The sequence below is a fragment of the Ptiloglossa arizonensis genome, chromosome 5 (genome assembly GCF_051014685.1).
Source record: "Ptiloglossa arizonensis isolate GNS036 chromosome 5, iyPtiAriz1_principal, whole genome shotgun sequence".
Classification (NCBI taxonomy): Eukaryota; Metazoa; Arthropoda; class Insecta; order Hymenoptera; family Colletidae; genus Ptiloglossa; species Ptiloglossa arizonensis.
In genome coordinates, this window is record NC_135052.1 from 12,416,998 (window position 1) to 12,429,121 (window position 12,124).

The following is a 12,124-nucleotide window of genomic DNA, read 5'->3' on the forward strand; positions in this document are numbered from 1 at the left end:
CTGGTTATGGAGGTGTCTATACCGTTAATTTTAACGCCCAGTCTCCTGGACAACCGATCTCCGTAATAGTCCCTATTTCTAGGACGATCGTGACTCGCTAAATTGCTACTCTTCCTAAAAGAAAATTTTTCATTCTGATAAAATGATATCGTCGAAGTACCCTAGCTACCGATCTTAATTTCAACGATCAGTCTCCTGGACGATCTCCGTAATAGTCCATCTTTTTAAAACAATCATAGCTCTTTAAATATCTACTCTTTCCGAAAGAAATTTTTGTTCATTTTAAGAAAACGACACCTCGTTGACGAAAGACCCTCCGTAATAGTCCCAGTTCCTAGCACGAACGTAGCTCCCTAAATCGCAACACTTCCCAAAGGGGACTTTTCATTCTGATAAAGTGATATCGTCAACGAAGAACTCCAACATTCAATGTTAATATCAACGATCAATCTCCTGAACGATCTCCATAATAGTCCCTCCTAACAATACGATCGTGGCTCTTCAAATTGTTACTCTTCCCAAAGGAAACTTTTCATTTTGATAAAATTGGTATCGTCGACGAAGAACTCGAACTTTCAATGTTAATTTCAATGATCGATCTACCGGACGACCGATCTCTACGATAGTACCGATAGAAACATCTAGGACGATTCTCGTTCGCCAGGTCGGCGAGAAATTTTTGAGGAAAGGGGAGGACTTGTCGACGAATGAATCTTAAACGTTTGTTCGATGTTTTTCGTTCCATGTGCGGACAGAATCCCAATCGAGGGCAATCGGGGAAAAGGTGACAGAAGAATGGATTCTCACGATGGCAACGCGAGGTCCACCCGTCGTGATCCGTGGCTAGATCTACGTGGGACGTCACGAGCCATAATCATGCCAGGTGGGTAGAGTCGGACAGGTATTTGGAGCGCGACAGGAGCTACGTCGTGCGCTCTGTCGTATATGCGCTGAATGCTGGACGTTATGTGGCGTAGTCGGTCGGCTTCCACCGCGCGGGGATTCGCGCGTTACCTAATGTACGCTCGACAAATGAAATTAGCGGCGATTAGGTCAGAAGGTCACCCACTTCGCGTTAGAGCAAGGTCGGACCGCGAGCGAATCGAAAGGTAGATCGTGTGTCTCGCCTACCTGCGCTCGAATGGCGACCGAAAAGAAAAAAAAAAAGAAAAGAAAGAAATACAACGGCGACATCTCGCGAATTTTTTGCTCCTCGAAAGCTTGGAATGTTGGAAGACTTCTGTAGAATGATGCAAATTTTTTTTTCTTTCTCCCCCCGATCGTACTATAGTCGACTAAGGTAACACTCAACGTGAGTGAAAGAGAGAGAGAGAGAGCATGCTCAATAGGAATTTCTAAATCTTGTATTTCGATATTTTAGTAATTAATCTCCGCGATACGTAATACGAAACTGCCTTACATAGAGACAGATCGGCCTTTGGGAAAACCTAAAACAACACTTTTTAGGTTTTAATTAGGGATTTAATTCGTATCGATTAGATTTAAATAGAATTAACGGTCGAAGGTCGTCTTGGAGTCCAATAATGCTTGTACAAATATTGCGACAAAGATTAAGATATTTGTTACGGTGCATTACGCGTTCTAGGTACGAACTTTAAGATAGTTTTATACTTTTTCAATTGTATTCCTTCGTTTTAAATCAAACTACAATTTCGTTGATATCTTACGTATATGAGTACAATACACTCTAGCTCAAAACTATTGGGACAGTTGACCGTTCTAACAAATTTTTCTTACACAATTATCGAGTGTGAATTATTGAAATTACTTTTACTTTATGTTATATAAATAATTTATATACTATAATTACACGTTTTTGCGTGTATGAATATGTGTATATTTATGGACATAGGTTCGGTATTTGCTGAGTGCGAAGAAAAATATTTAAGACGATTACACGTATAATTCTCAATTGTTCTTCCAATTATTTTTAGCTCGATAGAGAAACTCCGCTAAACTTTGCATAAATTGCATACCGCAAATACGTTTCTTTCATCGTGTTTTTTAATTTTATATCTATATACGTACAGTAAAGATATCGTTCCACGTGATACATTCCTTAATATTTAAACAAAAACATGTTTTCTTTTTTTTTGTAGTTTTTCGTGTCCTATTTACGTAATTGTGAAATATTTTCCGATAAGTGTCCACAATACACGCGATGTCTCGTTTCTATGTAACGATTAATGTCGTATTAATTTTATAAATTCCGTAATTAAGGATTAAAAACGATACTGTTGTCGCTCGAGATACATTCCGATTAAAATCGATACGTATCGTTAAGGGAACACGATACGCTAATAGTTCGAAATAATCGATTCCTGTTACAATATTATGGAGACATATAATTTTTAAATTGTTCCATCAAAAATTTTCATTTTAAAGTAGCTATAAAAAATTCGAGTACAGTTATTTTCTTTTTTTTTTTTTTGGAAGCATGCGCTCAAACTCGAAGTCTCCGAGTCGAGCAGAATTCGAACGAGTATAGTGATATCGAGTGGTGTGGATATTAGGAAGATTAAACATACGTCCTTGACTTTATAATATAACCATAATGAAAAATCGATTCATCATGGAAAATCGACTGGGGCGGGAAGTATGCGTACAATTAAAATTCTATCGACTCTTTATTACAATTTATCCACAAGCGAGGTAGATACATTATTCGAAATGAGTGAACTATTCGAACTTTTTATTTCGAACAAACCGTTCTCCTTCAACCTTGTAAACAGTCCAAGCGTGTTCGTCGAAACGTAATCTCGGTCCTCGCGTTACGCAACCCTGCACACATCGCTAATTACATTTTCGAATATTGAGAATATATTCTTGAAAGCGCATTTTTCTAACGCGAACAACATTCCACGTTCCCTTGTTTGATGCGAGGGCGTTGTGGGTCGAGAAAGACCCACAGAACGTACTAGGATTAATCCCAAATTGAATCTTACACTGCGAATACTCGGTCGTACTTTTCAATGTACTTTACGCTCGTTATCAAACTTAGATAGACTATATAAAAAATACACCAACCATCGTGTATCCCAAAGGACAACCATCGCTCTGATGGAGTCGTACATTATCTCTTTACGGTGAACATCAACGTTTCTCAACTCGTCCCATGAAGTTCGACCACTCAGACACAGCCCTCGCGGGCTCGCGTCGCCCCACGGGCACAAAGGTCAACTAAACCGTTTGCATCATTAGCGTATGTATACGTGCAATTTGTCTTATCACTAGAGATGAAACTTCTTTAATATATTTATTTATTGAAAAAAGAAACTCCAAACTGTACATTGGTGTATGATATTCAATCGTTCATCGAATAATGTTTCGTAAAAAAAGAATCGGCCGAATCACCGGTTCTTGGGACACTCTATTGTACACGATATTGAGCGACAAGCCACCGTAGTTCCTATTTCGACGGAGAAAACGCAACGGTTGACACGCGATATGCAAAACGCTCGCGGTGTCCTGGCCTAATATTGCCAACCGACTCGATCGCGGGCTGGATAGACCCATCCGTTGGGCGTTTATTCGTAAGCAGCGTGGCGGTAACGCGACGAAAGAGTGAGTGATGCCAAGCGAAGGGAAGGACCCCAAGGAGGGAGAAGGTAGCCACGACAAGAGAGGTCACTCACGGAATAACATGGAATGGAATGGCATGGACGTAGCCAGTTCGCATTGAACTGCCGAATCGCGCGGATCGGCTCGGACCAGAGAATCGTTCGCTCTCTTTCTTGTTTTTTCGACCGTTAACGCGACGGTGTATTCAACGGTGCAGACGTTTCGCGGGTTGATTCCCGACCAGCCGCGACGACTGAGGCCTAAAATTGGATATCTATGTGCAGGTGCGATAGCCGATCTCGTTAACGTTTAGTGTAACATAAACAAAAACGCACGACCCCCGGGCGAGGATAAATCTTCCCACGAGTGGGAACTGATCGGTGGTACTGTGCACCGCTCGCAAGATGTCACGCGAGACGGCACAGGGCTTTGCACTATCTTGCTCGATCTCGGTACATCTCGTTTACTTTCTTCGTTGCACCCAATCGCCCGATAAAGGTCCGTTTACACTACCGACGAGCCGAGTTTGGAACGATTGTATTGTTAAAACATACGAGTCGATACGTTGTTATTTATAATTGTATATTTACATCGAACTATAGAATCTTCTATAGAATCTAGAAGAAATTGCACGCGTTGCGTCGTTCGGTGGTCGTCCGGCGTAAATATATTATCGGTAATACCGAGAAACACTACCGACTCGAATTTCGACGGTGCAGTCGTCCCGAACTCGGCTCATACTCGACTTGCCGATGGTATATGTATATTAAGGTGACCATAAATCTCTATTTTTCATCCTTTGTCCGGATTTCTTTAACACGTAAGTCCTATTTGCCTTAAATTCGATTATTTTCTCCCGATTTATCCCGAATTACGATAAAACGTCGCGATATAGGTAAATTGTTAGATCAACGAGTAAGATAAATCAATGTTGTACATAGTTCTATAACAATCTATGCGTTCGTTATATTAATTTTCATACATTTTCGTTGATAGATGTTCCTTCGCTTTCATAGATTCGGTACACTTACGCCGATAGATTTGAAGGGTAGGATTTCTTCCTCTTCTCTTTATTCCCTTCCTAAGTAACGACGACCCAATATTTTACGCTGAGGAATATAGTCGCCTCGTATAAATCAACCTTCATTCAACCGAAAATTCACGCGAGGCGTGTCTCTAGCGGTTCGACCAGTTAGACCCGCATTTCTTGCGCGCGACCTCTCGTCGGTTGTGCACAGTACACCGAAATTGTATGTACCTACCGAAATATACCCGTTATATAGCCAAATATTCGCACGACCACCACCGCCGAGTATCTAACCGAGAACGCTCCAGAATACACTTGTTCGCGGCTGTTTCGCGGGCGTTCAGGCGAAGGCGATAATAAAGGTTGCCACGCGGTCCATTGAATCGCGAAATGTGCCTCGCGGGTCTCGCGTGCGCGCGCGCGCCCGCGTGTGGGCCGTGGTTGGTTCCAATGCCGCTGCTTGGTGTTCCTAGCGCTGGTGTGCCAGCGGTGTGACCGTCGGAGCTGTTGCTCCCATTGACAAAGTGTAGGCCGCGGAAAAAGGCCTATCGCCGCCACACCCTGCGGCGAGAAATGAAAAACGTCCAACGACGATGAAACCTCGCGCGTCGGGACGACACGTTGCTCGCGCGCGGAGAGCGTCCTCGCTTCGCTGGCTAAGACACCCCCGACAGTCGTCTAGGGAGGACCTTACTTGGATCGACCTGTAACTTTGCTTTGTGTCACCGTTAACCGACTTGCCAGGTCGTACTAGTCACGTTGCGTCAGAAAGTGAAGGAACGAAAGTGCTATTTGCATAGAAGAGTCGAACGACCCTAGGAGGACCTCTGTATCGACTTGTAACTTTGTTTTTTTATAAGCGTTAACCGATTCTCCAGGTTGTAATAGTCACGTTACGTCAGAAACTGAAGGAACGAACATGTCAGTTGCATGGAAGCGTTAGTCGAACCTAGGGAGGATCTTCCTTGGACTGACCTGTAACTCTGCTTTGTGCCATAGTTAACCGATTCTCCAGATTGTAATAGTCACGTTACGTCAGAAATCGAAGGAACATGCACGCCAGTTGCATAGAAGCGTCTTTTTCTGTTCCTAGTAACGATCGTTCAGTTTTCTGTTGGAAAAGTAGCGTTACCGTTCCTTAGGCTTACCGCGAAAGGTCACCTGGGTAATGAATCGATGACGCAGATTTTGAAAAATGTTTTACAATTGTCGTCGGAATAAAAGTTCGATGCCGCGTATCGAGAGTCGAGTGGAAAGCGTTTCGAAAGTTGGTACATCTGTTGCAACTTTCGTTACGTTTTTTATTACTCAATTTGGGTATCGAAACACGTTGATAGAAATCGAAAATTTTTCATCCGCGAAGCATAATTCCTCCGTCTCTATTAACGTTTTCGAACCGTCTCGTCGTATCAGTGACATCTGGATGGCAAAAAGAGTCTTGTTAGGGTAAAAGATCCATTTACACCATTACCACCACCCTAAGCTATTTTACTTAAAATATCGATAGACCTGACAAAATTATACAGAAAAAAATCCAACGTACCGTTATAAGTGCAACTGATAGGATAAAAAAGACAGTACTTAATTTTTTGTTATTAATTTTGCATAAAATAATGAAAAATGTCGAGTCAACTATAAAAGCAGTAATTACGATTTTCTTATTAGCAAAAGAGATATAAGGCAATAGAAAGGAATTATAATATGTAAGTCATTAACGTAATAAGATATAATCCCTTGAATAGTATAGACATCATAGAAACTATCAACGAACGTAATTCACCGTCTTTTATGGACGATGGTAATAGCTCCTCAAATGCTTTCGTTAAATTAAATAGGTAAAAGTTAGGGACCAGGAAGTCTCCTTACCGATAAAATTTAAGACTCGCGATGAATCCAATGCATAGCGATAGCAAAGCATGGTTTAAGGAACAATTAGCGCTTTTATATCGTATAGTTTCCAAGTTACAACAAGAAAATAGAAAATAGTCGAATATTTAAAGGTCAATTTCTACCCATAGAGTGAATTTGGAACAGCAAAACACAATTTCGCGATACATATCTATATATGCTCCGCATACTCGTAAAGTTTCGGAATGTTTTAAATTTCAGAGTTGATGATCATCCCTTGTAAGCCGGGCACACGTGAAGTTCACCGCGTGACGAGGAACACGAACAAAACGAAACACGAAGAAGCGAGACGCAACAATAGGGTTCGCGAACGCATCCCACTTTGTCGTGTTTTGTTTCGTTGCGGTCTTCGTCGCGCAGTGGATTTCCACACTTGCCCAATTTGACCAATAGTAAGAGCGTATTTCCCTCGAGGCGCAGCAGTCGCGTCACGACCGTTGCGAGTGGATGATTCCCATTTCCTCCGTGACTTTGCGGCTCGTAAGACAGCGATTGACTTCTCGCGGGTAAATTCTAATACTGTGCTACGTAAAGTGGCAGTATGGGTCGGTTTAGACACACTCGTCGATCGGTAGGGACATTTACGTGCACAGGGGGTCCGCGAAACGTAAACGTTGTAGCCAAACGCACGAATCGTTCGCGATCACTTGTTAACGGTCGACGAAATGCTCGTTGACCGCCGCTATTTGATTACGTGCTCGCGTTTGGACGTAACTGCGCGTCCGAATAGCCGGATCTGTCAATTTGCCAATTATGCGAGGATCGGGCGGTTCCACGGGAACGGGACGCGCGTCTCGAGCAAACGATCCATTCCGCAGGAATTCCAATTTCCACGAGAGGGGGCAGGAATCGCGCGTTACTTAGTACCGGCGGCGAGTAACCGGTCGCGTATGTACTTTATATACCAAGACCCGGTGGATCTTGTAACGCTATGTATCATACCGCGACGTCGTGTACCCGCGCGCGTTTATTAATTTTTCTGCTCGCGCTCGGGTTCGCGCGCGGGCGCGCGGTTCGTTTACCCGTTTGATTATGAATTACCGTTGCATCTGACGCTTCCACGGGTACACGTGGCGGAGCGCAAAACTCGTTATCTCCGCTTCGAAAGTGGGGGAAAACAAAACGCGTGCTAATACGTTTAGATATTGGCGAGTTTTAAAATCGATCCTGAAAATAATACCGTACCTCTGCTTTTTCCATTTAGAGTCATAACCGTGATCTCGTATCGTTAAATGTCTGTAGAAATTTCGGCGAATCTTTACGTACTGTGCAGAGCGAAGATTCAAAGTACTACATTCCCTTTAATTTATTTGCATCGTATTAAATAACGAAGAGTTATGCCCTTATCGCGAATTTTTTTTTGTTGTAAATATAAGTACACATACTTTAAAATTACCAACTTGATATTTGTGTGGGATAAAGGGGAATATACGCCAATGATACGAATGGGTTAATCCAGGAGTCATCTGTCTAGCTCCTAACTATACAAACGTAGAATGCGACGTAGTATCGTCAACATTGATTCGGTTCTCGATAGTTACGAAGTCACTGTTACGATTCACAGAGATAATAGTTCTGTGTGATTCCTTTCGATTCTGTTTGTTCGTACAATAGCCATAGTAGGTACAGCGAAAGTAAAGTCGCAGTAATTATAATCACGCCGCGAACCACTAACTCGGAAACCTTCCCGTTGATTTTCCCGTCCTTTTTTCCAGTCGTTGTAACCTTTCCACGTACAAGAGGAACATAATACATTCGTCGTCCACTAACGGGGATTTTTTATGATACGCGAAACGACAAAAGTCCTTTCTTACCTGTTCTTTTTACCTGTTCTTTTTTAAGAATGTCAGTGTATCGCTAGCTATTCTCTCGCATCTTGTTCGGTCGAGCGACAGAGATTGCTCTCTGTAAGCGATCCGATGAAACCAGAAGAACTAGAAGCTAAACCTTCTCTTGTCAAGTAACCGTGGTCTGTTAATAATCGTTGAGAATCGGGTTCGCGATGATATAACTAACGTGCAATTGTAAAGGCGAAGTTGTTATATAAAAAAAAAAAGAAAACAATTTCCTTGAATTCGATAAGGATATCGGTATCAACATTACTCCTCGTCGATATAACCACCGGTTTTTCTAAATTTAACTCATTTTTTTTTACGACTGACCAGTCATCTACGTCCATAATTCCGGTTACGATTGTTTTATTCTGGATCGACAAGCTTGCCTAATTTCGTTAAAATCGTTAAGAATCGGTACCGACGTTCCCCTCGTGAAAAGTGGCTCTGGTGTTCATGGGGAAAAAAGTGGCCGTAATTTCTCCGGGAACACCCTGTATAAGCATAGGCTGCGGGTCGCGTGTATATGGGAGTTTAGTATGTGCACCGCGGTGTATTTCGCGTCGAGCGAGCGGCCACGGGTGCAGGGTAGTACTTACGTACGTATGTATAGAACGTAGTTACGTACCGGGCATGCATCTTTATTATTGGCCGAGAACCCGTACGTGCGGCGCGGTTCGATGAACCTTTACAGCTACGTATACGGGACGCGTACTCCTCTGATTGAAGCTTCACCGCGGTGTATATTCGCGGCTGAAAATCCCGAGTCTGGGTCTCACCGGTTCTGCTTGGGAACCTGGGTCGACACGGTACAGCTAACTCCTTTAGAAGTCATTCATAATCGAGGAAAAGCGCCTGGTCGCTTTCGGCCTAACGTGGGATACAAACGGATCGGTGGTTCTGGCGCTTAACACTCGCACCGCGGCGCGTCGAGCGTATACGCGAGCGACGATGTTGGGTCCGTTCGGACCCGAACTAGCGAGCTCGTATCTTGTCGTTTGTTTTCTCCCGTTTCCACGAATCGTGACACGAGTACAATAACGATTCGATTTATCAAGGGATTCTAACGTGCAAAGTAGTAGTAGTACGCGACGATGTTGGGTCCGTTCCGACCCGAACTAGCGAACTCGTATCTTGTCCATCGATAGTTCTACCATGAAATGTGCGTAACCATTCATATGCAATAAATCATTCTCAATTGATTGAGAAAGTTATATCCATATAACATCACGATCCAGAAATATAAGAAAACCGTCAAAAAAGTATCAAAAGCATTTAGAAACGTGTTTAGCCAATTATATGAGAAAAATGGCGTGACCAAATGTTAACATGTATATATATTTTTTTATAAAACTCAGACAATTACAAATGAGAAAGGTGGCGCAACCTAATATTGCCACGTACTATATATATTATTTTTATCGTAAAATCTTTAAAATACTTGGAAGATATTGCTACGAATTAAGTGCATTTTCAATTCCGTTCTTGACCAAACTTCGAACAAGTAATAGTTTCCAAGTGTTCGTAGTAATTTCATCGTCAACTTTGCACTGATTCACCATAAAGACGCAATGAAAGGTGTAGAAACAAAGATCGTGAATACAATTAACGAAATATCGATGCGAGTCGGAAATGATTCCGGCACCAGAACTCGGAATCACGATAAACAAGGGTTGGTGGAGAAATACTTCGTTAACGTTGAACTCGTCTCGAAACGCTCGTGGTTATGACATCTCGAAGCTCCACGCGATCATCACCGGCGATGAACACGAATCCTGTCCCTCTGCAACGCGCGGAACGTCCTCGAGGCTTTCATCTCCGTTTTCTAAATTTAGCGAACCACCTTTGAATTGCAAGCACGCGCACCGTGCAGGTCTTGGGTAGTTTGTGTCGCCGATCGGGACGATAAAAATGAGAGACCACGCGGATTGATGTTTCCCATTTACTCGCTTCTGAGAGCGTCGCCGGTTAGATGAGCGAATAGCGTTCGATGCTTCGTCGGAAGACAGTGTCGAGTTAGGGTAGATCTCCCAATAACTGTCATTTAAATTATTTTATTTAATAACGGAATAATATACAATGAATCGCGAACAGAACAATTTTAATACTAAATTTGGATATATTAGCAGGGGAATGTACCTTTTGAGTATGAAAAACGCAAATGTAAGTAGAATATATAGGAATAGTTGTAATATAACAAGGACAATAATTTTACTATTCGTGTTGTATATCTGTTAACAAAATGAATCGCTAATATGTAAGAATTGTTTCCATTCGAGTAATAACTTTTCGAGCGACAGTAGCAGGGACATTGAACTTCGTTGTATAGTTTCAATTAATTAGTTGTCGATACATCGTATTCAACGTATACAAAAATTTTTATAAATAAAAGAGAAAGTAATGTTACGTTCTGATTTGAAACGATTTTTAGGTTAAACAACTTTTGAAATAATTAAATAAAGTTTCGCGATAAACTTAAAGTGACTGTAATTGGGACATATACTCTATGTTCGAACTCGACGAAGTACTCGCTTACAGAATGGCGTCTTTTTTCTTTTAAGCTCGGGATAAGGTTACTTGGGATTCCCCGCACTCGGGGTACCAGGAGCAAATACCAGTTGCAGAGCAGCGCCGCCACGTGGCGATGGACCGCCTCTATGCAAACTTTTATAAAACTACCCCTTACTATTTAATAGCGATTAAAAATAAGTAAAAATTTCGAGAAGTATTATATTCATCATATTATCAATTTCTTAGAAGAAAAAAGATTAGCCAGATAATTTTGGAGCATTTGAAATACATTTTTACAAGTAAGTGTGATTTAATGCAAAGACAGAAATTTATGAAAGTTTTTATCGTTCGGACAGGGATTGAAAACAGTTATAATATTGATTCCGATTCTCGAAACAGTGAACCGAAAAAATGTTATGTTAAAAAACTTTTTATTTCATAAGGAGTCAAGGTCGCCTTGACTTTCTTAAATGGCACTGCATTCTTTTAATTTTGTAGCAATATGGAAAAACGACTCCATGACCTATTATACAATGATTCTTTCATTTAACCTTCAGCTTAGAAATCTACAATAATTTATTAAAAAAACAAGTATCCTTGTTTGTGCGCAATATTCTTTATTCGAGTGAAATACAAACGCAACAGATTACCAGTGATACTTCTTAACGACGATTATCGATGATATTTTTTAATCGCACACTTCTTATCTTAGACTCGGCATTTTGTTCACGGTGCATATTATACTAATATAGTAATAACAAAAATGTTATAACAAATGCTCGAACTGTGTGTCAACTTCCACGACACAAAGCTCTGCCCTGAAAATTAAACAATTTTCATTGCAACAAACTTTACCGATCTAACACATCGCGGGTCATTGAACCCGTTTGTCCATCGACTACAATGCTACGAAGTTGAAAATATACAGTTCCGTTTGAAAAAGTTAAAGTGATCTCGATTTTCTAACGAACGAAAAGTTTTTTGAAAATTTTCTCCGTTGCGATTCATCGTCATCAACGTAACAAATAACTTTTGCTTGGGATCATTTTTTATCGGATTAATGTAAATGACAGAAAAATCATGGCGACCGTTACGATAAACGCACTCTACAGATATTTCCCCCACTTATCACGCACGGAGCGGTACCTAACCTGGACCGAACTGTTCGAACAGATCGCAACTATGTTCCTTTACGACGAATGTTTACGGATCTCCCCTTCTCGCCCCCCCCCCCCCCCCCCCGAAACGCGTCGAGTCGACGATA

General features: G+C 41.6%; 1 protein-coding gene across 3 annotated transcripts in view; it reads left to right on the top strand.

The window, feature by feature from the left end:
• The window catches only part of LOC143146525 (uncharacterized), a 45,797-nt gene that overhangs the window by 4,989 nt on the left and 28,684 nt on the right, over positions 1-12,124 (top strand). For all 3 annotated transcript variants that reach the window (XM_076310840.1, XM_076310841.1, XM_076310838.1), the window contains one exon: positions 756-883. The gene's annotated coding sequence lies outside the window, so the exon portion shown is untranslated. The remainder of the gene's footprint in view (positions 1-755; positions 884-12,124) is intronic.